Here is a 24,848-nt window from a genome sequence, read left to right as displayed (position 1 = left end):
TTATACTAAAATAACAGCATTCATGTATCTGCTTAATCAGTATCTGCTGTCTTGCTTTTTTCTCACATCCTCTTTCTTTCTCTCTTTCATTTTGACTTCCAGATACAGTAACTTCTTCATTTCCTTCATCCAGAACATGTTGATCATGCAGGTTTGATGGAAATGATTCTCATATCCTCTTGAATTCAAAGTGAAAGTGAATGAATTGTGGGGTTATGAAAGGTTTTGACCGTGGCTGACCTCCTTGACCCCATACAATTTGCATATAGGGAGGGGCACAGCACTGAAGATGCTGTGGTCTGTGTGTCCCATCTGATCAGTAAGCACTTAGAAGACTCTAAGGCCTACGCCCGTGTTTTATTTGCTGATTTCAGTTCTGCTTTTGACACAATTCGACCTCGGTTGCTTATCAAGAAACTAAACGACATGACTCAGGTTCCTGAGAACCAACTCACTTGGAAAGTTCTGAATTATTTGGGAGCCGTTTCTGGGCTACTTTGACGAGGTTAAAAAAGATTAGTGAGCGGTGACTAAGGTTGGGGTATTTTCCTGTGTTTGAGCCTGTTTGTCTTGTTTGTTTATTGTTCTATTAAATTAATTGAAAATAAAATATATACATATAAATAAATAAAAACTAAACGACATGAATGAATGAATCCTTTTATCCTTAAGTGGTTTTACTGTCTTTTAACACAATGGTCCCAACAGGTGAAGGTAAACTGTTCTCTCCAGTGTACAATACTGCAGCACAGGGGTACCCCAAGGCGGGGTGAGTTCACCTTTTCTTTTCACCGTCATCCAAATATTTCTGTAATAAAATGTTCTGATGACAGTTATTATCAGTCTGTTGCGAGGCGACGACTGCCCTACGGTGTATCATAGTGAGATTGCTCACTTCAAAGACTGCTGTGAAAGCATCCGCCTTATTCTTAATACCACTAAAACAAAATAAATGCTCTTTGATCCCAGGGCTGTGAGAGCTCATGACCCAGTGATAATTGGAGACAAAGAAATAGAGCAGGTTGGCTCATACAAATACCTGGGAATCCAAATGGACAACATGTTAAAATGGAATGTCCATGTTGACTATCTGTGTGCCAAACCTAGCACAACGTCTGCACTTTCTCCGTAGACTTAGATTGTTTGGCGTGAGCACTAATATCATGTCAACGTTCTACAACGCGGTGCTGGAAAGTCTTATCAGATAAGGAATGGCTGCTTGGTTTGGGACTCTGACCGTCCAGCTCAAATCTAGAATAATGAAAATGGTTAAAACAGCCATGAAGGTGATCGGCATGAACGAGTATCCGACACTTCAGTCTATCTTTGAAAATAAGGTCATCAGTTTGGCACAAAGAGTTCTGACTGACCCATCTCACTTTTTATTCTCTGAATACGAGCTGCTACCGTCTGGCAGACGGTACAGAGCCAGCCGCTTTAAGAGCAACCGCTACAAGTTATCTTTTCTCCCAACTTCCATTGCACTGCTGAATAAACAGACGGCTCCCTCTCCACGGGTGTAGCTAGCACTATTCGAATTGTGGCAGTTTTGTAGCGCTTCTATTGATTTTATTGATTATATGATTTTATTGATTTTATTTTCTTATATTTTCATTAGCTAGCACCTTTCGAATTGAGGCAGGTTTGTAGCGCTTCTATTGATTATATGATTTTATTGATTTTATTTTCTTAAATTTCTATTCTCTCATTCACCTTTACTATTTTATTGTGTTTGCTGTACTGCCAGATATTTTCCCTTTTGGTTATTATTTTTACCTTAATGGGGTAACATTGATGATTCATATAGTGTATGTCATGTACACTACAGCACTAACTGGAACTATGCCAGCAGCTGTAACGATTTTGAGGGGTTCACTATTTTATTTGGATATTATTCTATTTTATTTTCCTAAATCTCAGGAATGTTTGTGAGCTATACAATTTGTGCAATTGAGCTTGTGTAATTCATGCCGAACAGGTTATCTCTACTGTGGAGTTGTGCAATGTTAATGTCCCTGTCTGTCTCTGTTCGTCAAACGTTGTTTGTAACACTATGTGCGCTTTTATGCCCAAGACAAATTTCATCTCATCTCATGACCGTGAATCTTTCCCATCAAATGTGTATGATTCACGGGAGGCCCTAACGGCCTGGGGCCCCAAGCAGTTGCCTGCCTTGCCTGCTCACAAGCTGCGCCTCTGCTGACTACCACACACATTGTAACTTCCTTTAGTAATATTATATAGGCAGGCTATAGTGTTACTAATAGGAGATAAAATTTTTTTATTGGTGATCAGCCATTAGGGGCAGCACTGAATACCATGAAGATCATTATAAACTCAATATTGAGCAATAGGTTAGCCTATTCATAGTATTCTAATGATGTCACCAGCATTTTCCTACCAATATGGTGCTACAATACACACAGCTCATTGGCTGTTTGTGTCACTTGATTGTAATCACCTGTTAATTGATTACAATCACCTGTTACTTTCCTACCAAGATGGCCGTGTGGTGATGTAACAGAGTACTATCAATAGGACTATTTCAGCGATGCCATAAAAACAAGTAGGCCATGGTCACTAAACTCATGATAACACATGAGGTATTTGCTGTCTGGGCAACAACCCCAATAGTTTTATTATATAAGACTCTTATATAGCCTAACATTCCTGTGTTGCCCAAAAGTTCCCGTTTGGTAATCTTTCTTATAACCTTTGAAGAACGTTCGTGCCTGAACGTGCTTCGAAAAATGGACAAAAAAGGCATTCACACACAGCATTATCTATTATGTCCATTTCTCTGCAGTATAATCCCGGAGCGGATGAGGGGATGAGCTACCCGCCCCCCTCCCCGCCGCCAACCACCCCCCCCCCCCCCCCCCCCCGTCCACCGGTGGGCGTGTTTTCCCTGGCTCCAGCTGTAGTAAATAGAGGCGGCACTGCGCCGTGCGCCACGGAGATGGCCGCGTCTCTGCGCTCACACACCGGCTGAAGACACATGAACACCCGCTGCGCAGCATCACCATCACCGCTCCCGCTCCGACCTGCACGTCTGAAAACGCTCCCAGGCGATCCCACACGGGTTACATGCTACAGGTCGGTACGTGTCCATCCATGGACACTTTTTAGTGTTTTTTGGTGGTGGTGTGTTAACTTGTGGTACACATGATGTTGCATCGGTGCAGTGGTGCGGTCTCTCCGTGCGTAATGTTGCCGCTGCCGAGCCACAGGTGGGCTGGAGCGGCTCCTAGATCTTGTCACTTTGCGTGGGTGCGGTGTGTGGACACACACACATGCACGCCACGCCACACACACAAACTGTCCGCCACGCCGTGAAGGTAAGTGGACCACCGGTTAGCACGCGCTCAGAGCACCGTTTGTTTGTTTCCACCCGCATTTCTCGCGGAGGTGAAGTCACGCTCCGAGCGAGGTCGCGCAGCTGGAAATGCAAAAATAGAATTTAGAAAACAGCGCTAAACGTTACCGGGCTGTCAGCGCGCCCCGATGCGCGCATGCAGTCTCCAGAGCGGGCTGCTGGCTGCTACGGCGAGAGAGTAGCAATAACATTACATTATTCCGATATGGCTCTGGAGGGCAGCACCACCCAAACTCACTTTAACTCACCTTTCTATTTGTATCAACAGAGTTTAACCCAATTTGTAGCCTGACTTATGATGGTAAACAGATGCAAGTTCACGGGGAAATGAATGATTTAAATTGTCTGCAAGTAGCCTTACAATTGATTGTGTTCACCCCGCGGTGACCGTTTTATTCACCACATCACCGGGAAGCGGGCTTCTCCTGCAGTCTAGCTGTGTGCGGACAGTGCGCACTCGGAGCTCCGGAGCCGCGCTGCTGCTTTGCGCCTCCATAGGAAACCGAGTCAAGTGTCTCTCAGCTGCTCTCCAAGGCTCCTTCCTTCCTTCCCTCCAACAGGTCAGTGCACCGTTTTCTCATTTTTATGCACTTGTTGTTGTGTGCTGCTGTGCGTCATGTTCAAAATTGCTTTGTGTAAGTGCGTAATCATTTGACACACGGTAATCAGATCAGATTAGCATAATGTGCATATATGAATATTCATTTGAATTGCACTTTGAAGCGTGTTGTTGTGGTGCTTAATTTAGCCCGTTAGAAGCAGAGGGCGATATAGTCATCAGACAAACATCTGAAAATGACATTATTTAGTCTACTATTTAGATAACTATTAGTTACCCTATATAAAGTATTCCTATCTATGGTGCTCTGATGATGATGATAATGATCATTCACTCCCAGTCTGCTTATAATGCCTGGTAAACACCACTTCCTTCAAGTGCAATGGAGTTAATCCAATGAGAGAGCAGCTGACAGCAGTCAATATGTCAGCCGTGTCTGTCTGGCCATGCTTGAATGGAGCTGCATGCTCAAATGAAAATAGGATCTGTGTGTGTGTGTGTGCGTGTGTGTGTGTGCGTGCGTGCGTGTGTGTGTGTGTGCGTGCGTGTGTGTGTGTGTGTGTGTGTGTGTGTCAGTCAAAAGAAAAAAAGTCGAATTTGAGCTTTGACTGCATGATGAAATGGGATTTAGAGGGTTTTAGTGGTTTTAGAGAGCAAACGGAGTCTGACGAGCTGCCGCTGTCTGTCTGCGCTATAGCTCCCACACCGCCTCCGTGTCCTCCAGAGGTGAGGAGGAGGAGGAGGGAGAGTGGAAACAGGAGAGTGATGGGCTGCTGCGTTAGTGCGATAGTGATGATTATGATGATGATGATGAAGAGGAGGATGCCAGACATTCCTTGTAGACAACTTGTTTGTTTCAAAGCGACCTGCCTGGCGATAATAAAAGTTAAACAAACGGTCTTGGCTAGAATGAGAGTGGAGGAGTACAGGGAATGCAGTGGTGGTGGTGATGAGGGTGATGGGGAGGGAGGGTGTAAGCTAATATAGGGATGCACGATAGTGGATTTTTTTTTTGCCGATATCCGATATGCCGATATTTTCCAACTCTTCTGGCTGATTGCCGATACGGATATATGCACACATTGTTTCCCCACACCTAATTTCAGAGAACGGTCTCTCCTGCAGTGGAATTAATGCAGACAAATACAGTGCTTTTCAAAATGTACACATTTTTTACCTATGTAACATTCTCTTTCAATCAAATCTGTAAGATTTATCTGACTCTTAAACAGGCTTGGATGATGCTGCTCTCTCCCTGAGACATTTGCTCAAGCATTTAGTCAAGCATGAAGCATTTGGGCGCCATTAAAGTGTCATTTTATCAGCCTGAAATGTCTCGTTTCGGGCTGATGCTGCTGATATTTCATTTGAAAGCCTTTATCGCCCAATAGCAGAAGCGATGCCGTGCCGATATCATCGTGCGGTCAGCCTCTCGTTCTTGCCAACAGTCTTGGTTAGAATGAGAGTGAAGAAGAGCAGGACATTTGCGGTGGTGATGATGATGGTGATGATGATGAAGGGCAGGGTGTGCAGAGGATGAGGGGTTTCTCCAGGTGAGAGAGAGGCTCTGAGTGACAGGAGAGAATATGAAGAGATAGCGCGACACGGTCTGCTGAGAGGGTAGGCAACCGTGAAATTGCACAAATCAAGATAAAAGGTTGCGTTTTGAAAAAGAAAGTATTTAAACAAACAAAACAGTTTTAGGATCACTAAATACTTAGAAGTTGTTGGCAAACTAAGCTTGTTCAGGGCGCAAACCAAGCTTGTTTGCGGCTTTCTCTTGAGTGTTGCTTTTAGCAGTAGGAGCATTCAAATAAGCAGATCTTCTTCAACCGTTTTCAGATTTGAATGTCTGACACATCATTTGAAAGCTTACAATCGGCGCTTTCGTAATCTGTAAAACCTCGAAGAAGACCTTGGCCTACTTGTTGCAGCACAGAACATCAGTCCTTGGGGAGGTGGTTATCTAATGAGAAGAAGACACCAGGAAAGAGAATAGAGTGACGTCTCCTGAGGCCTGGACAAGATGAGTTGGTGGCATCTCACCTTCCATTTGCGGCTGACTTGCAAATGTACAAGCTGTTGTGTGTGTGTGTGTGTGTGTGTGTGTGTGTGTGTGTGTGTGTGTGTGTGTGTGTGTGTGTGTGTGTGTGTGTGTGTGTGTGTGTGTGTGTGTGTGAGACATGGACAGATTCCTTGTCTTATTATAGGCTTGCATTGCTTGCGGATGAGCAGCTGCTGTAATGTGTCTGAGCTCGGCTGGCTGGTCTGAGATCAGTGCTGTAATGTGTCTGAGCTGGTCTGAGATCAGTGCTGTAATGTGTCTGAGCTGGTCTGAGATCAGTGCTGTAATGTGTCTGAACTGGTCTGAGATCAGTGCTGTAATGTGTCTGAGCTGGTCTGAGATCAGTGCTGTAATGTGTCTGAGCCGGTCTGAGATCAGTGCTGTAATGTGTCTGAGCTGGTCTGAGATCAGTGCTGTAATGTGTCTGAGCTGGTCTGAGATCAGTGCTGTAATGTGTCTAAACTGGTCTGAGATCAGTGCTGTAATGTGTCTGAGGGAGCTGCAGGCTGGCTGGTCTGAGATCAGTGCTGTAATGTGTCTGAGCTGCAGGCTGGTCTGAGATCAGTGCTGTAATGTGTCTGAGCTGCAGGCTGGCTGGTCTGAGATCAGTGCTGTAATGTGTCTGAGGGAGCTGCAGGCTGGCTGGTCTGAGATCAGTGCTGTAATGTGTCTGAGCTGGGCTGGCTGGTTTGAGATCAGTGCTGTAATGTGTCTGAGCTGCAGGCTGGCTGGTCTGAGATCAGTGCTGTAATGTGTCTGAGCTGCAGGCTGGCTGGTCTGAGATCAGTGCTGTAATGTGTCTGAGCTACAGGCTGGTCTGAGATCAGTGCTGTAATGTGTCTGAGCTGCAGGCTGGCTGGTCTGAGATCAGTGCTGTAATGTGTCTGAGCTGCAGGCTGGCTGGTCTGAGATCAGTGCTGTAATGTGTCTGAGCTGGGCTGGCTGGTCTGAGATCAGTACTGTAATGTGTCTGAGCTGCTGGCTGGTCTGAGATCAGTGCTGTAATGTGTCTGAGCTGCAGGCTGGCTGGTCTGAGATCAGTACTGTAATGTGTCTGAGCTGCAGGCTGGCTGGTCTGAGATCAGTGCTGTAATGTGTCTGAGCTGCAGGCTGGCTGGTCTGAGATCAGTACTGTAATGTGTCTGAGCTGCAGGCTGGCTGGTCTTAGATCAGTGCTGAGCTCCATCCGTCTGGATTCTAAAGGAATAAGTCATATTTTCAGAGAGAGAAACGCCTGTTTTTCTGCTTTCAGACCAGTTGCTATAACACACATATCTAGTTCATGACAGCTTTTACGAGTTGTCAATCATAGCGAGTATTGAAATATAGACGCTTTCTTTTGTGACTTTGATTAGTCTGTGATCAGTGATGGTCACTCGAGCAATTGTGATGTCATAAGTGAGTGATGTCATCAGTGAATAAGCTGTTTGTCTGTTTCTCTGTGATTTTTGCCCCACATTGGATGATGTTATCAGTGATGGTCACTCCAGCAATTGTGATGTCACTGATGATGTCACAATGTCTATGAGACATGCGGAGTTGAGCAAATGTGTGCTGAGTGACGCCACTCGAGCACTCCTTGATGTGATCAGTGATGGTCACTCGAGCAATTGTGATGTCATCAGTGATGCGAAGTTGTGCAAATATATATATATATATATATATATGACTGTAGTTTGGCCTTAATAGTGTTATGATGTCTAAGGGAATCCTCCTGCAGTGTGAGGGAGGCAACGCTTTGCAGCAAAAAAAGCCTCTCTCTACTTTCCAGCCACTGTTTTTAAACTCTGGGAGTGTTGCAGGAGTACTACACACACACACACACATACACAGGCACGCACACATGCACGCGCGCGCACACACACACACACACACACGCATGCACGCACGCGCGCACACACACACACACATGCACGCGCGCGCGCACACACGCACACACACACAGAGCGGAGAGGGAAGAGCTGGCAGAAGGCTGCCACCGTGGATGATTGGGCAGGCAGCCAAAGGCCACAGTTGACTTCAGGAAACCATCAGCTCTCTCGCCTCAATTGAAAAAGGAAAAATTCCCTCCCTCCTCTCTCTCTCCCTCCTCCCTCTCTCTCTCCCCCTCCCTCCTCTCTCTCTCTCTCTCTCCCTCCTCCCTCCCTCTCCCTCCTCCCTCCCTCCTCCGTCTCTCTCTCCCTCCTCTCTCTCCCTCCTCCCTCTCTCTCCCTCCTCCCTCCCTCTCCCTCCCTCCTCCCTCCCTCCCTGGCTCCCTCCCTCCTCCGTCTCTCTCTCCCTCCTCCCTCCTTCCTCTCTCCCCCTCTCTCTCTCTCCTTCCTCCCTCCCTCTCTCTCCCTCCTCCCTCTCTCTCTCTCTCCCTCCTCCCCCCCTCTCTCTCCCTCCTCCCTCTCTCTCTCCCTCCTCCCCCCCTCTCTCTCCCTCCTCCCTCTCCCTCCTCTCTTTCTCCCTCCTTCCTCTCTCCCCCTCCTCTCTTTCTCTCCCTCCTCCTTCCTCTCTCCCCCTCTCTCTCTCTCCTTCCTCCCTCCCTCTCTCTCCCTCCTCCCTCTCGCTCTCTCTCCCTCCTCCCCCCCTCTCTCTCCCTCCTCCCTCTCTCTCTCTCCCTCCTCCCTCCCTCTCTCTCCCTCCTTCCTCTCCCTCCTCTCTCTCTCCCTCCCTCCTTTCTTTCTCTCTCTCCCTCCTCCCTCTCTCTCTCTCCCTCCTTCCTCCCTCTCTGCCTCTCTCTCCCTCCTCCCTCCCTCCCTGGCTCCCTCCTCCCTCTCTCTCTCTCTCTCCCTCCTCCTCCTCTCTCCTCCCTCGCCCCCTCCCTCCCCTCCATTCAGGCCTGCTGGCTCTGCAGCATACTTTGCTCTCCCTCGTCTGCTCTGCTGTGGAAAGATAATAGCTGTGTCTTCTTGGTAGCAGAGAGAAGTTACCCAGACAGAAACTAGTAGTCTAGTTTGTGTTGTTGTTGACCCATCCATCAAGCACGTAATGGACTGTGAAATTGTTTAGGGCAGGTGTTTTCCTGCCTGGACTTGTTCTTGCATAGTAGAAGCCAGTTCACCTCGCTTTCAACACCACCCCCCCACCTCCACCTCCTCCTCCCCACCCAGCTGGAGAACGGGGTGCACATTGATTCCAGGCGTTGACTTGGCGCGACTACAGAGGTTATTTATTTCTGCTTTGTGCCAGCAGGTGAGAGAGCCTGTGTTATTTTGGGCTTCGACCGGACCGACAGACAAGACAGACAGACAGACAGAGAGACAGACAGTCAGATGAGTACAGACAGACAGACAGTCAAGACAGTCAGACAGACAGACAGTCAGACAGACAGACAGACAGACAGACAGACAGACAGACAGTCAGATGAGTACAGACAGACAGACAGACAGACAGTCAGACAGACAGTCAGATGAGTACAGACAGACAGTCAAGACAGTAAGACAGACAGTGAGACAGGCAGACAGACAGACAGACAGACAGTCAGATGAGTACAGACAGTCAAGACAGACAGACAGACAGACAGACAGTCAGATGAGTACAGACAGTCAAGACAGTAAGACAGACAGTGAGACAGACAGACAGTCAGAAAAAACAGTCAGTCAGTCAGTCAGACAGGCAGGCAGACAGACAGACACACAGTCAGTCAGTCAGACAGTCAGACAGACAGACAGACAGACCAGACGTTGACTCTAAAGCACGGCACACGCCGGAGGCTGCACGCAAAGCCCGGCAACACGGACACACGTGGCAGCAGCCGCGTTCTCCAGACCGCGTTCTGGTCGAGCTCTCAAGGGTCCAATTTAGATCAAAGTGCTGAGGAGAGGGATGGAGTGGAGGGTAAACCCCGCTGACAAAGTCTGTTTACACACGTCTTCTACATTTTGCAGGACTGGAGTTCAGCCACCATCTCCAGGCTGAGTCTAAATCTTTGTGACAGAAATACAGGAGCTCGTGCCTGGATGAGGTGTCGCCGACATGAATTATGAAGGTTGCGTTCCTCCTCCACAAAAGGATGCTGTGACGATGGCAGGAGTTGGATGCATCATTTTCACGTGTTTACCATGTGAAACAGTTGGCTAATGGTTGAGTTTAGGCAGCAAAACGGCCTTTGGTTAAGAGTTATGGTTTTGGACGTGGTTCAAGAACAACTTTCACTTCCTGAAGTCTTCTTCGCTCGTAATAGAACATCTTCTTGTCATGGTTGTTGGAGGTGGAACCTCCACGTCCACCTTTGCCTGAAGTTGTGTCTCCTGCAGGCAGAGGTGCCCAAATTCTTTGCGATGAAGGGCCAAAGGTTCATCTGGATGGACGCCGGCCGTGGGGCCAAAAATAAATGTTGATGTTATATGAAATTACATTTGAATTCAATTAGTTATTTATTTTCAAATCCATGGAGGGCCAAAACAAACTGAGTGTGTGGACCACGTTTGGCCCGCGGGTCTCAAATTGGTCAGCCATGCCTAGCAGGGTAAGCTTTTCACAGGGAGGAAATTGATTTATCTCACTTCCTGTGCTCGGAGCACGATATTTGCGTTTTAAAACGTGTTTGCTCATTTTGCTAAATCCTTTAATGAGAAATAAGTCGTTGGTGTTTTGTTGTTGGGATGGGCAACCTTAGGTAATATAAAACTGTTGATGGAGTTATTACAGCTGATATACCTGTAGGCTACTGAAACAAATAAAATGCGTTATGTTCTTCAATCAACTTCATCATTTTTAAAAAGGAAATGCATGACATTATCTGCATTCCGTTGATCATTTAAGATCATCTTTTGGCTATTGAAATCCACTAGCCACATTGGCTAGTGAGCCAAAAACTTAATTGGCTCAATTGGCTTAATGAGGATAGGAGTCTTTTAAGGGGGAAAATGCATAAATTTGATTTTTTTCCCCCTGAAGAACTATTGATTTCATGTTGTGATTGACGGTGAGATTTCCTGGCACGCCATGTGGAACGATCAAACAGACAAAGTGTTTTCTTCATATTGCATTAAGAGCACTCCTCAGATATGTACATCTGGAACTCTTCTCATTAAATCCCTCTCATCCACAATCAGACAGATTGGGCTCCTATATGAAGCGTTGTTGGCTGGCGTTTTGCAGCTTGACGTGTTTGACGCGCGCTGCACAGCCTTTCATGCAACAGGCCAAGAATACATCATCAGCGATTAGCAGTTTTGGAAGCAGAATCCGAGCTAGCAGCACGTAGCACGTAGCTTCCACACAGATAAAGGGAGCATGTCTGTGCTCTGACGGCAGATCTCAACATGACACGGCTACACTGACCTTATCTTAATGGTGGCTTAGCATGCACATGCATGTGAGCACACACACACACACACAGATGCACACGCACACACACACACACACACACACACGCACACACAGATGCGCACACACACACACACACACACACACACACACCCAGACAGAATGTACTTGGAAGTCCTGCTTGTTTATCAAGCCTGGCCTTTAATGTGCCAAGATATCTGTTTGGACAGGCAAGCCTCATTATCCACATATGGAAGGACTCTAAGGTGTGTCTGTCTGTCTGTCTGTCTGTCTGTCTGTGTGTGTGCAAATGTACAAGCTGTTGCGTGATCTGTGTGTGTGTGTGTGTGTAACGTGCGTTTGTGTGTGTGTGTGTGTGTGTGTGTGTGTGTGTGTGTGTGTGTGTGTAACGTGCGTGTGTGTGTAGCGTGTGTGTGTGAGCGACGAGCGTGTATATGCATGTGTGTGTGTGTGTGCGTGTGTGCGTGCGCGTGTGTGTGTGTGTGAGCGTGCGTGTATATGTATGTGCGTGTGTGTGTGTGTGTGCTTGCTTTTGGTAACGGAGGTGATAATCGAGGTGAAAGTGAGAGCAGTGGTTTTGCACCCACAGTCAGATTGAGTCTGCGGTCTGTTTCATTTTTGTCCCACTGATGATGTCACAATGTCTATGACATCACCAGTGATCAGTGACATCATTATTGACCAAAAATCATCTTATGACATAGGCATTGTGACATCATCAGTAGGGGTGGGGGAAAAAATCGATTCACCTAAGTATCGCGATTTTTAATGTCACGATATTTTGGATCGATCTTTTATTCCAGAATCGATAATCGCAAAAAAAAAAAAAAAAAATTTTTTTTTTTTTTTTTTTGGTGCTTGCAGTCAGGCCACTCACTGAACAGCAGGCCAGGCGCCGCCTACTGGTTTACTAGTGGTTTTATTACTTTATTAGTTAGTCTGAAGTAATAATTACACTTCAGGGTTAAAGTGGGTGCATCTCATTGTAAAATTGGACTTCAAACGGCCAAAATCTGGCTTCAAACGGCCAAAATTGGGCTTCAAACGGCCCAAATTTCACGCGCGTCGGCCCATATCGGCCTGGCCTGCTTGGTATCTAATGCCGGCCTGAATTATGATCCCAGTCCACCCCTGTTTTTAACTATATCGCCCAGCCCTACTCATGATATATAATATACAGTCTCTAGTGTATGATTAAACTTTTCCCATGTTCTAATCTAGTGTAAAAAAGCAAACAAACTGAAAAAATAAAAGAAAAAAATAAACAAAAATCGCAATAAATCGTAATATCGAATCGCAATAATCGTAGAATCGCAATACTTAAGAATCGCAATATAAATCGAATCGGCACCCAAGAATCGTGATAGTATCGAATCGGGAGATAAGTGAATCGCCACAGCCCTAATCATCAGTGACAGTGATGTCATCATCAGTGATGCGAAGTTGAGCATTATTGTGCATGCCAATAGGGCAGGCGATTGTGCACTGCGCGTGCCAATAAAGCAGGCGAGGCCACGCAGCACCCGAGCTGCGGGCGAGACATTACAACGGGGAACACTGCTCACGTTCATACTGTAACACACACCTGGTGTGTGTGTGTGTGTGTGTGCGTGTCAGAGAGAGAGAGAGAGATGCAGAGTGAGAGACATAGAGGTAACATATCTACATATTATCAGACCTAATAGTTCTTCTGTTTATTCCAAACAAACCGGAAATGTAAACCGCATCACTTCCTGACCGTGCTGCTCCAGAGGATTCTTCACAGTAAGGACCAAGGGGCAACCTCCGGTTCTGAAAAATGAGACCATTGCAGAAGTACTGTAACTTAAACATGCATTCTTGCTAATGGCCAGCAGGGGGCGACTCCACTGTCTCCAAAAAGAAGTCTGATTGTAGTCAATGGGAAAATGACCCTACTTCTCACTTGACTTACAGTATGACCTCAGTAAACACTTTCCTAATGAGGTTATGGTCTCAATCGCCAGTTTAAATTCTTGAATACAGCATTCATGTAAATTATGTAAATAATTAATTCATTAATTAATGTAAATTATGGTCCCATTTAGAGTACAATAAATGAAATGTTTTGGGGTATGATTGACAGGTCGCTCGTCCAGTGATCGCGTGGAGCGCCGCTCGCGGACCAATAGAGGGGTATGCACGTGACGTCATAGAGGCAAAAGTCACCGCGGGGTCACGCCCACCGAGCGGCAGCAAGACTGAGCTTGAATGCAGTAATCGGCCTAGATGAATGACAGCTGCTCCAAACAACAGGGAGGAACTCTGCTGAAGGTTTTGCCCATAGCTTTTCCCACTCAGTCCTGAGGGGGCGTGTTCCCGATTGAGGGGGCGTGTCCCGGTGGGAAAGTGACGTCGGTGTATACCCTCGATTAGCTAGTCTCTTAGAACAGACGAGTTGGCTTCCGCAATTTTCAAATGCTTCCGCCATACCGTCTGTACTTCGTGGGGGAGAATCATGCACCAACCGGAATGGGAAGTAGAAAGGCGGGTTTTCCGCTCAATAGTCCAATCAGAATCGCAGAAAGGCGGGTCTTCCGCTCATTAGTCCAATCAGAATCCAATATGCCGCATTTTTCGTAGACACACGTGTCGTGATTGGTCGGATTCCGTCAAACTTCTATCCTGAATGTTTTTTTCCCAACTTCCTTGTGCATGTTCTGGGGGTGTAACGTACAGACTGTGTATAGCTGCATTCGCCGGATGTAGATGAGACAGTCTGTTTTAAGAGACTATCGATTAGCAAGCGGCACCGCAGCTCCAGCAGTACATGCTTGTGAAGCCACGTTCTCCTGAGCAGATGCGTCTGGAACGCATTCAGATCGGATCTCTCGATTTCCGAACTTGCAATGGATTGCACCATAACTATTCCGGTCGCAATGGCGTCTAGATAAGAACACTCAGTCAGGTGCCAGCCGCCCGCTCAGCTCAGCGGGTGAGATCTGCTGCAGCATCATCAATTTCTTCCATTTCTTTTCATTAGAGCACAAACAGAAGACACACAAGCCCAGTGACATGACATGTCTGCATTCTTCTCTCCCATGTTTGTTATTCATGCCTTCTCTTCTGTCTCTCTGCGTAGGTGTGATGGCTGGTGCAAGGCTGCTGTCAGACCTGTAGTCCGTCCACAGGGATTATTTTTAGGGCCAAGAGAGAGATGACTCTTGTCAGTCACATGAGCCCCTGACTCATTTATAGCTGTCACTCATGCACGCACGTGCGCACGCGGGCACACACACACACACACACACACACACACACACACACATAGACACACACACACACGCTCACACACAGACACACACAAAATAAAATGTTTCCATTGGCATTGTATATTTTCTGCAATCCATGGATACGTACAATCTCAACGTAAATTTTAAACAAAACTACAGTTTTGCATCAACTCCGACCACAACACCCTTATTGGCCACCACACTATTTCAACATCAGACTCTATGACATGTATAACGTAACGTTGATATAACCTACACTACAGTACACATATCTAGAAACGTGCTATGGAACGTGTTTTTGGTTCACAAACGTGATATTCTACGTATCCGTGGATTGCAGAAACGTGCGAGTTCACTGGATCACTCCCGGTTTACCTTTTAATATCCGTCCATTATCATGCAGTGTTTCTCCGTGTTGCGTGGTGGCAGTTTGTGCACACAGGCCCGTGCCTCTGTGCTGAATAAAACATCTCTGGATCTCTGTGCAGCTGGTTGTTGATGCTCCTCATCTCTCCTGCCTCTCTGCTGGGTGTCAGTCTGCTCGTCTGGCTGCTGCTGTCAGAGCCTCTGACGTGTGTGACAGGGACATAAGCAACATTCAGAGGAAATCGCCCTGAAAGTTGGTGAACAAGCTGGTTTTGCCCTGAGCTGCAGTATTGGTTTGCCCTGAAAAAAGCTTAGTTTGCTAACAAATTATTAAGTATTTAGTGATCCCAAAACGGCTGTTTGTTATATTGAGTGCGTACTTTAACACCTAATCTTACTGTACGTAATATGAAAAAAGGAAGAAAAGCAATTGTAATTTTTTTTTTAATAATCTGGCTGCTGCATTCAGGTCACAGCTGCCGATATTTTCTGTCGTGATCTCTATCTCAACCAGGGCAACTTCGGCCCAGGACCACGTGCGTCATGTAGCAGCCAGGCGACCTCATGCAACATGGAATCTTTCAACAGCCCAAGTTTGGCACTGATGACATCATCACTGATGACATCATCGCCGCTTCAACAGCCCAAGTTTGGCACTGATGACACCAGCACTGATGACATCACTGATGACATCATCACTGTTATCCATTCCTGACTGAATGCCTGACTCACCCCCCAAAATGCCTTCTCTTGAGCACAAGCTGTGCACGTGGTAAAAATCCAAGAGAGAGCAGTCTGTGTTTGATCCAGAATTGTATTCTTGTCAGGGGTGGCAAAGTGTCTGAAGTTGTTTAAATGGAACGTGGGTAGCCTACATTAAAAAAGTAATCATCACAAATGCACTGGACATGGCAGATTGATAATGGTGTAAGAGGATCTGAATGGAGGAGAGACCCTGCCACCTCTTTGAAGAAATTAAATGTTCGGTATTCCAGAGCGCAACTCCCCCCTGGGAGGATCACGCTATTCCCCCCCAGTTCCCCTCCGCACCGAATAAAGCGACCACTGGTGCAGCGACCAGGAGGACACATACCCTTAATCCGGCCTCCCACCCTCAGACACAGCCAATTGTGCCCGTGTGGACTACCCCGACCACGCCGGAGTTAACATGGGAGCTCGAACCTGTGTTGGTATGGGAATCTACCTACCGCTTGCACTACCCGGGGTGCCCCAGCCCTGTTCTTTTCTGTAGCGATCCGAGAGAAACCTCTGTCATATCCGAGGGCTGACATCTGATATTTAATAAAAGCCAAGTCAATATGAGCCTCATATAGCAGGCCCTGACGCCCAGTTCTGTCCATCAGTTTGAGCTGGGTCGAGGCTATAGCGCTCCTCAACCTCCTCCCGGCTCATATATTCCGCTGCAGCAGCCGCGGATTTCGGTCGCCGTGTTCTGAATTAATTCGGGGAGGTGTGGAGGAAAACACACACGGAGAATTGATTAAATCTCTTTATCTGTTTCTCAGCCCGGCGGGTGCGGAGTCACGTCGAGGCGATTGCGAAGATGCTCGCGGCGCGAGTCGTTTTTCATCACAGCCTCCCCCTATATCCATTATTTAACACTAACGCAAAAAGCTGACCGAAAATATCGCCCCCTGCGGCTGCGTTGACCTTACGTTCCCCCGCATCACCGGATAACGGCATCTCTGTTCTCTGTGTGTGTGCTGTGGCCCAGCATCTCTGCTCTCTGTGTGCGCGCTATCACTTGGTGTAGTCTCTTTTATTAAATATGGGATATTATTGTCCACCTCTGATATGACAGAGAGGTTCCTCCTCCGTGACCACAGAGAAACAGTATAGAAAACTTGCAGCAAACTTTATTTTAAGGACATTTTATGTAAAAGGCTGTAATGTATCCCAGATATTCTCTCCCCTTCCATTAGAAACCTCATCAACCCCTGGATGGATCTATCATTACAAAACGCCCAGCCGAGCTTTGTTCAAAACCCACAGAACGCACTTTGAATTCCAGACGAGAAATCTCAGTATTTCTGAAGATATACCAAATATGTCAGGCGGAATTACAGGGTAATGTTGGATAAAGCCATGCAGAAGGAGGCTCGAGTTTTTCCATTTCTTGTAATGATACTGCCATAAAAAAATGTCATCTTTGGTTTGAATATCTGACTATATAATGCAGCGAGCTTCAATGAAGCATCGGAACGGAGCAGTTGCAGACGTTATTGTTGTACAAGAAAAGTCCAACTTTGGAATTCCTTATGGAGAAAGTTTGGGTGGAATCGCTGAATGCTTGCCATTTTCTTATGCTTTTGCCCAGAAAATGGTAAAAAGCTTTGCAGCATCCCCGGTCTCATGTCGTGTTGGGACCATTACTGTAGTGTTGTGGTCTTTCTTCTCTGTAAGTTCCTCGCTGCTGCTACCTTGGTGCCTTGGCAGCGTGTGTTCATGTGAATGTGATTCTGCAATATGAGCCACCTGGGTGCAGGAGAAGACAGGCAGAGGTCTCTCACATCGCAGCGTGGGCACCAGTGTAGACAAGGTGAGAAGATGCTGTTCTCTATGAGTATAGACAAGGTGAGAGGACGCGGTTCTCTGGAAAGTTACTTTCACTTTCACTTTAGATCTGTGTCTCACTCGGCGTGGGCCAGGCTTCCATTCTCCTCCAGAGAGTGATATACTGCGCGATCACTCGACAGGTGACCTGTCAATCACGCCCCAGAAACATATAGTCTTTTTATATCGTCTATTTTACGCCAAATGGGACCATAATTTACAAAATTAACATCATGCTCTATTGAAGAAGACCTAGCGATTGAGACCATAAACGTTTTTTTTTTTTTTTTTTTTTTTTTTTTTTTTTACCAGGCTGTAAACATGTTTATTTCTACTGTAAAGTCTGACATTTTAACACGAGGGTCTATCAGGACTGCCAGCCAGCCTCGAGTGGCCATTCGAGGAACTGCAGTTTTTGGCACTTATGCATTGGCTTCACTTTTGCAAGACGAGGTTGCCACTGGGTTTGAACTGGGCATTAGCGTTTGTCGATAGCGATGCGGGCGATGGCTTCGACGTTTGACAAGAATTGGCTGAGGGAAGATGCCTTACCTTTCCTTCCAGGTCTCTTTATGTGTCTGATGTAGATACTGTACTGCACAGTATGTTCCCATTCAAAAGCCAATAGACAGCTCTAGGATAATGGCCTCCTCCTCGCTCTGTAAAAGGTTTTGGTCAATAAATGGCGCGATCAAATGGAGAGCCTCGATAGCCTACCTCTCCAGCTCATAATTCATCCTAATGTCAAATCGATGGTTTTAATGAGTGTGGGCGCACGCCTTTGTCGATGTGTGTGTGTTTGTGTGTGTGTGAGTGAGCTGTGTTTGTTACTAGAAGCTGGCTGCAATGCTATTGTTGTGTGTGAGAACACAGAATAGAGGTGTGAGGTATTAACACCAGTCAGCTACTCAGACATGAAGCTACTACTCCAGAGCCTCCTATTTTGGCATGGGGTGAGAGAGAGAGAGAGAGAGAGAGAGAGGCAGAGAGAGAGAGAGGCAGAGAGAGAGAGGCAGAGAGAGAGAGAGAGAGAGAGATGCAGAGAGAGAGAGAGAGAGAGATGGCGACAGTGTTTATGTCCATAGTTTCCAATAATAGCATCAATAATAAGATAAAAGGCTTTTAGCAGCCCTGTCTGGCACCATCATGGAGAGGGCTATTGCAGAAGTAGCCGTGCACAAAATAATGTCTCCATCACAGCCGGGTTAGAAAGCTTCTAGAGATACCTTCAGCAGATGGTTGGTGGTGCGGGGCGGCTGCAGATCCTCTAAGAGAGCTTCATTGCCATGAACCAAAGCCTAATGCTTCTTGATACCAGCCGTCATTTAGAGTCCAAACATACCAGCTGAGCATACCATGGCAACGTTACAAGGACAACAACAACTATAACGCTATACAGACCAGGCCAGGGGTTTGAGTCCCTGCCCGGACCCGAGGCGGGGGTGGTGCTGGCTGGTGGTTAGGATCATGTCAGTGGGGGGGGGACCCCGGGTTTATCCCCGCCCAGGATTTGCCCCGGGAGAAAAAAGAAGAAAAATTCCCAAACTACGAAAGAGTGCCTGAAGTCTCATGGTCGGTTATCACGTCAGACGGGGAGGGAGGGTGCGAGAGTGGGATTAAGTTATAATCAGGACCATAGCGTTGAGCATAAATCACCATCAATTTTATTTGAAAGGTTGGGCCACGGCACACCCACAATATCAGCTTTTATGATGTTTTTGACTTATTTCAGATGACACTTTTATGACGTTATCAGCTGGCACTCACCTCTGGCCACCATGTCACTGTTAGCGCGCTTATATGTCTGTCTGTCTGTCTGTCTGTCTGTCTGTGACTCTTCCTCACCACACGTTGAGAAAGACAGATTGCTAGCAGGGACAGGCTTGGCTGCCTTTGAGTTGATCGTTCTCAGCCAGAGGCAAGGTGATCTTCACACAGCAGCAGACAGAGACAGAGACAGACAAACAGACAGAGAGACAGACGGGAGCTGAACTCGACTGAACTGAACAACAATCATCACACTGCTTCTTCCTCTGATCCCCGTCCTGCACGACTCATACCTCAGAGGACCACAGTGATGATGATGAGGAGGAGGAGGAGGATGCATTGGCCCGCATTATACTGTAAATTAGCCAACATTCATGGTTCGTGAGCAGCAGTGTCGAGTTCGCCAAGAAGAAACACGTCGCGCTTTGCCAAAAGCAATAAAAATCGCTTTATTTGCCTCCCTAGAGCGGTGATTTGCTGCACTGCTGCTTATCTTCCAATACTTTTCCATTGCATCCTCTCTCATCTTCAAAACTGTGGAAAATGAGGATATAATGAGCGATGACAGAAAGCAAACCGTGTTAAAATATAGTAGCCTGAACCTACGCCCGTTACCCCTCCTGGGGCGACGAGGGTATCTATCCGTCCTGAGCCAACCTCTCCGGCTGTCCCCAGGTGTGGCCCGTAAAAGTAATCTTAGAAAGGCGTGGCCCCGTAAAAGTAATCTAATTTCTACCATTTTTAGCACAACTGACACCTTATTTTTTTGTAGTAATTACTGCAAAAGCAGTCATAGTCATGTATTACTGAGCAACATGTTCCGCCCAATGCTGGCGGCTCGGTTCTGACTGAGTTCTGGATGGGAAGGCTCGAATTTGTCTGCGATCATGCAGATGATCGTTTAAGTGCCTCCGGGCCGAGGAGGCGCGCCGGCACCACTTTATACGTGAGCTCCATTTCCTTCAGAAGGCCACTTCATTTGGATCCTCTGAACCAGCGCTTCTCGACGTTCTGATGACTGAGGGCCAATTTAGGGACCCAACGTTGGATGTGAGGCCCAGCCAAGAAAAACGGAAAACACAAAATAATTCCAAAACAAATCCTATTACACCTTCTAGACTAAAAAGGCGTGTTGTTTTCTGGACATTTGTAGATGTTTTTTTCACACACATACGCACACACACACACACACACACACGCACGCACACAGACACACACACACACACACGTGCGCGCACACAGACACACGTGCGCACACACACACCATACCTAACAACAGTAGGCTGTGACAAAGAGGACCCTTTTGAAAATGTTTTTCCCCTGCCCAAACTTAGCCTAAATTTATTTAGCCACCTTGCTGACGACAAGCTAGCATGCATGGCGTGCTTGGTACCAACGGGTGCCTTAGGTCATCTAGTTTCATACGATAGCAGGAACACGACTCTGTCTTTCAAACTGAGCCTGCTACAGACTCTGAAAGACAGTCAACCTATCGAGAATCAGACCAAATAGTACCAACATGTCACCTGATTGATTTTGCGCGGCACACTTTGAGAGCCCCTTCTTTTGAACCAATCACCATCACCGACAAGATCTCCAACGGATCAATTATACATGGAGGGCTTAACGGTCTATACGAGAATCCCAAATCTCCCTCTAATGGTGATCATTTGTATTGAGTTTTTCCCCTCTGTTACGGAACAGAGCGGAGGCCCCCGCCGCTGTGGAGCCGCCCGCTCGTGTGGAGAAGGCAGGTATTTATTTGCCATTAGCAGCACGGAGAGGAGCATCACTTTGACGCGGCGCTCGTGTTAAACGCTCTGCCTCCTTTTTAATTGGCTGTCACTTTGGCAGTCGTCCCCCTCGGTGAGCAATTAAAACACGCAGCGACAAAAACCCGATAGGAAAAACAAGCTCCCGGTTAGCTCGGCGGCACGCGCTCTGCCCCGCCGCGTGTGTCTGTGTCATCGCTGTTCCTGCTTGTTATTGCTGCAGAAGAAGAAGAACGCGGTGATGACTCCTCCCTGCTGTCAGTGTGTCTGTACCACCACCACCAGCAGCAGCAGCAGCCCTTAATACATTAGCGGTGTAACAAGGATGATGTCACTGTGATGACTGTGGTGGGCGAGTCGAGGTATTTTTATCCTTAAACATGCGCACACATGTCAAAAAGAGCTTAATGTCCCCGGCTATATAAAAACACTGGCTCTATAATTACAGATCTGAATGAAGCCCTCTGAATGATGTGGCGGGTCTAGGAATGGACTCAAGAGATTCTTCAGAGGTTACTTCCATCCATGGCGAGGCCTCTCACACACGCACACACACACACGCACACTTACGCACGCGCCGGGGAGAGGAATATACGCCAAAGCAGTGAGGAAAAACAGCTGAAATATTCTAGTAATTTAGCCCATATGCTTTCAGTCTTAACACTCAGCGGCTGATATCAAACATATGCTGTGTTGGTGCATGATGGGAAAGATGTGTGTGTCGGTTAGAAGGCAGCTGCAAAGCGTAAAGTGCCTTTACATAAGTGTGTACAGTACAGTGTGTGCCTCTGTTCTGTTCCACGTGTTCCCAGTCGGCTCAGCAGCACGGACGGGCCTGAGACATGATGACGCTGTCGCTAACTTTACATTTACTGCCCCCACAGTCCCAACGGGTTTGATCGCTTATTTATTTATCAAAGACCCCCTCAAATCTGCAGCAGCAGTCTCTGACACAGGGGGACGACTGTTGCCAAGAAACTCATGCTGAAGGAATGGAAGTCCCCCGAAACGACGGACACGGAAAAGGAAGTGACGGGTGGCTTTTCCGTCACTACCGCTTTCCTTTTCCGCGTCCGTTTCGGCTATTCGCTAATAACGTGAACGCATAAACACGCTGCATAGAGGAGGTCGACTCGTCTCACAACAACAGTGGGAAAATGACTGTAAAGTCGCGGCGCAAGTTGCTATTTAGACTGTAAACAGTGGAGCACGAAAGGAAGTGACGGTGGCAGGAGAGACGCGCTGTACAGGAGGAGGCTGGGGAAAAAAGGTAGGGCTCTCAAATGAAAATTGGCTCTGGGTTCCCAGATTGCTGTAGAATTGACATTGATAGATACTACACAGGTCGTCTCTGGGAAGACCTGGACACGAACTGACATTTTGATCAGATTACAAAACTGATTTTGATTGTGATTATGATTGCTGATGTGCATCATGGGAATTAGTCAAACTAAAAGATCAGGGAAAATCATCACATCATAGCTTCACTCCAAAAACATCAGGCATCTGCCTTCCAAAGACCATATTGGTCGAACCCTCGTTTTTGCAAGTTCATTTGTTTCAGATTAGCATTTTGCTTTGGGTCACCAATTATCTCTGTCCTTAAAAAGCCAGTAGGATTTCCCATAAATTCCAATCCAGTTGTTTCCAGTAAACATGCGGGCATAATGATCTCCTTTTACTTTATGTGGTAATTTAAACTAGGTGGAGTTATTACTTACTGTTACATGAGTCTGGCCTTGGGAGGAGCCTGTTGACCCTGGGCCACGCCTGCGTTGGCCACCCATTCCTCACTGCCCCCCCTAAGGCCATGGCACACTTTGGCACAGGGCAGACAGAGATGCCATCATCAGCAGTGAAATCTTCTAGTCCTGCTATAGCTGCTGTTATCCTGAAGTTCCTCTGCAGCATAAGAGTTACAGTCCCTCTAATGGGTCATCATTCTCAAAAACCTGCAGGAGAGAAAAAAAGAACCCATCCAATTATATTGAGCTTGGGCCCTACGGGGCCCTCTTAACGAAGAAGGAGCTTTGGCTGAATGTTTGACCGGGGAGCTCGATCACTTCTCCTCCAGCACTTACCTGTTCTTTACCCAAACGACTAGACCGCACACCTGAGCCTCATTCATCCTCATTCTCGCTGCATATTAACCTGGATTCTATCTTTTTTCTTTTCAACAAATGACCAAAAAAAGACAGAGTGAGCGATAAAAAGGAAAGAAAGGCAGTTCTGATTTGGATTATGAGCTCCAGCCATGGTTTCCACCGTTTTTGCTACGACTGAGAGAAGACACACTTGGGCCAGGTGATGCGCCGCTACTACTGAGGTGAATACAGTCACCGCTCACAATGCAGATCTACTTGAGTTACTTTCTTATGCCTACTACCCCCTCCTGGGGCATAGGCTGCCGACAAGGGCTTTCCAGCTGTCTCTGTCCTGGGCTTTCCAGCTGTCTCTGTCCTGGGCTTTCCAGCTGTCTCTGTCCTGGGCTTTCCAGCTGTCTCTGTCCTGGGCTTTCCAGCTGTCTCTGTCCTGGGCTTTCCAGCTGTCTCTGTCCTGGGCTTTCCAGCTGTCTCTGTCCTGGGCTTTCCAGCTGTCTCTGTCCTGGGCTTTCCAGCTGTCTCTGTCCTGGGCCTTCCAGCTGTCTCTGTCCTGGGCCTTCCGTTCCAGCTGACTCCAGGTGTAGCCCATCCTTTTGGTGTCTGTCTTTTGGTGTGTGTCTGCTTCAAGGTCCAGGCGGCAGGTGTTTTGTGGCCCGTCCCCTCGTCCTGTGTGGCCGATCCATCTCCAGCTCTTTCTTAGGAGTTCCTCTTCAGCTAGAGGCTGCTTTGCTCTCTGCCAGAGGATCTCTGTGGGTGGCTGATGGTGAGGGCTATTGATTGGGTGTAATAGGATGACATTATATTGGGTTCTGTAGTGAGTGTGTGACTGGTGTTTTCATGGCAGCTTGTCAGTCCGCCGGAGCAAAAGTCAGGCTGCACACTGAAATATTTCTAAGCGATGACAACAAACGTTCTCAAGCTAATGTTCTAATGAAACACAGTATAGAACATCTAAATGATGCCTGAGCGTTGAGGTGAAAGTGTAATTGAAAGTGGGCAGGAGAAACCACAGAGCATTCCTATTTTAAACCATTCGAAGGTTCTGATGAATGTGGAGAAATGCAACAAATACTGTGTGTGTGTGTGTGTGTGTGTGTGCGTGTGTGCGCGTGCGTGCGCGCGTGTGTGTGTGTGTGTGTGTGTGTGCATGGCACATAAGTGTGTGTGTGTGTGTGTGTGTGTCTGTGTGTGTGTGTATGTGCATGGCACATAAGTGTGTCTGTGTGTGTGTGTGTGTGTGTGTGTGTGCGTGGCACATAAGTGTGTGTGTGTGTGTGTGTGCGTGGCACATACGTTTGTGTGTGTGTGCGTGGCATGTGTCTGTGTGTGTGTGTGTGTGTGTGTGTGTGTGTGTGTGTGTGTGCGTGGCACATAAGTTTGTGTGTGTGTGCGTGGCACGTGTGTGTGTGCGTGGCACATAAGTTTGTGTGTGTGTGTGTGTGGCACGTGTGTGTGTGTGCGTGCGGCACGTGTGTGTGTGTGCAGGCCGTGGAGAGGGCAGCAGTACAGTGTAACCCCCTCAGGTTAAGTCACCGGCGAGGCTCACACGGTGGAGGAGCATGTGGCTTCCACTGATGTGGCTTTTTAACAACCCCCCCGTTGCCAGAATCAAATGTTTCTCTAAGGCCACCGACACTCATATTTTGGGTCTGCGGCCGACAACGTTTTGGTGCCGAGATTCAGTGTTCAGTTGTTTGGCTCCGGAGCTGCTGCGTTCCTGTCAGGGTGAGAGAGAAGGC

General features: G+C 47.3%; 1 protein-coding gene across 1 annotated transcript in view; it reads left to right on the top strand.

Moving 5' to 3' along the window:
* Positions 1-2,998: 2,998 nt before the first annotated feature.
* The window catches only part of cemip (cell migration inducing hyaluronidase 1), a 195,143-nt gene continuing 173,293 nt past the window's right edge, over positions 2,999-24,848 (top strand). The window contains exon 1 of the mRNA XM_083662274.1: positions 2,999-3,096. The gene's annotated coding sequence lies outside the window, so the exon portion shown is untranslated. The remainder of the gene's footprint in view (positions 3,097-24,848) is intronic.

This window comes from Poromitra crassiceps (genome assembly GCF_964638095.1).
Source record: "Poromitra crassiceps genome assembly, chromosome: 28".
Classification (NCBI taxonomy): Eukaryota; Metazoa; Chordata; class Actinopteri; order Beryciformes; family Melamphaidae; genus Poromitra; species Poromitra crassiceps.
The sequence above is the reverse complement of the archived record's forward strand: the minus strand, read 5'-3'. Positions and strand labels throughout refer to the sequence as shown.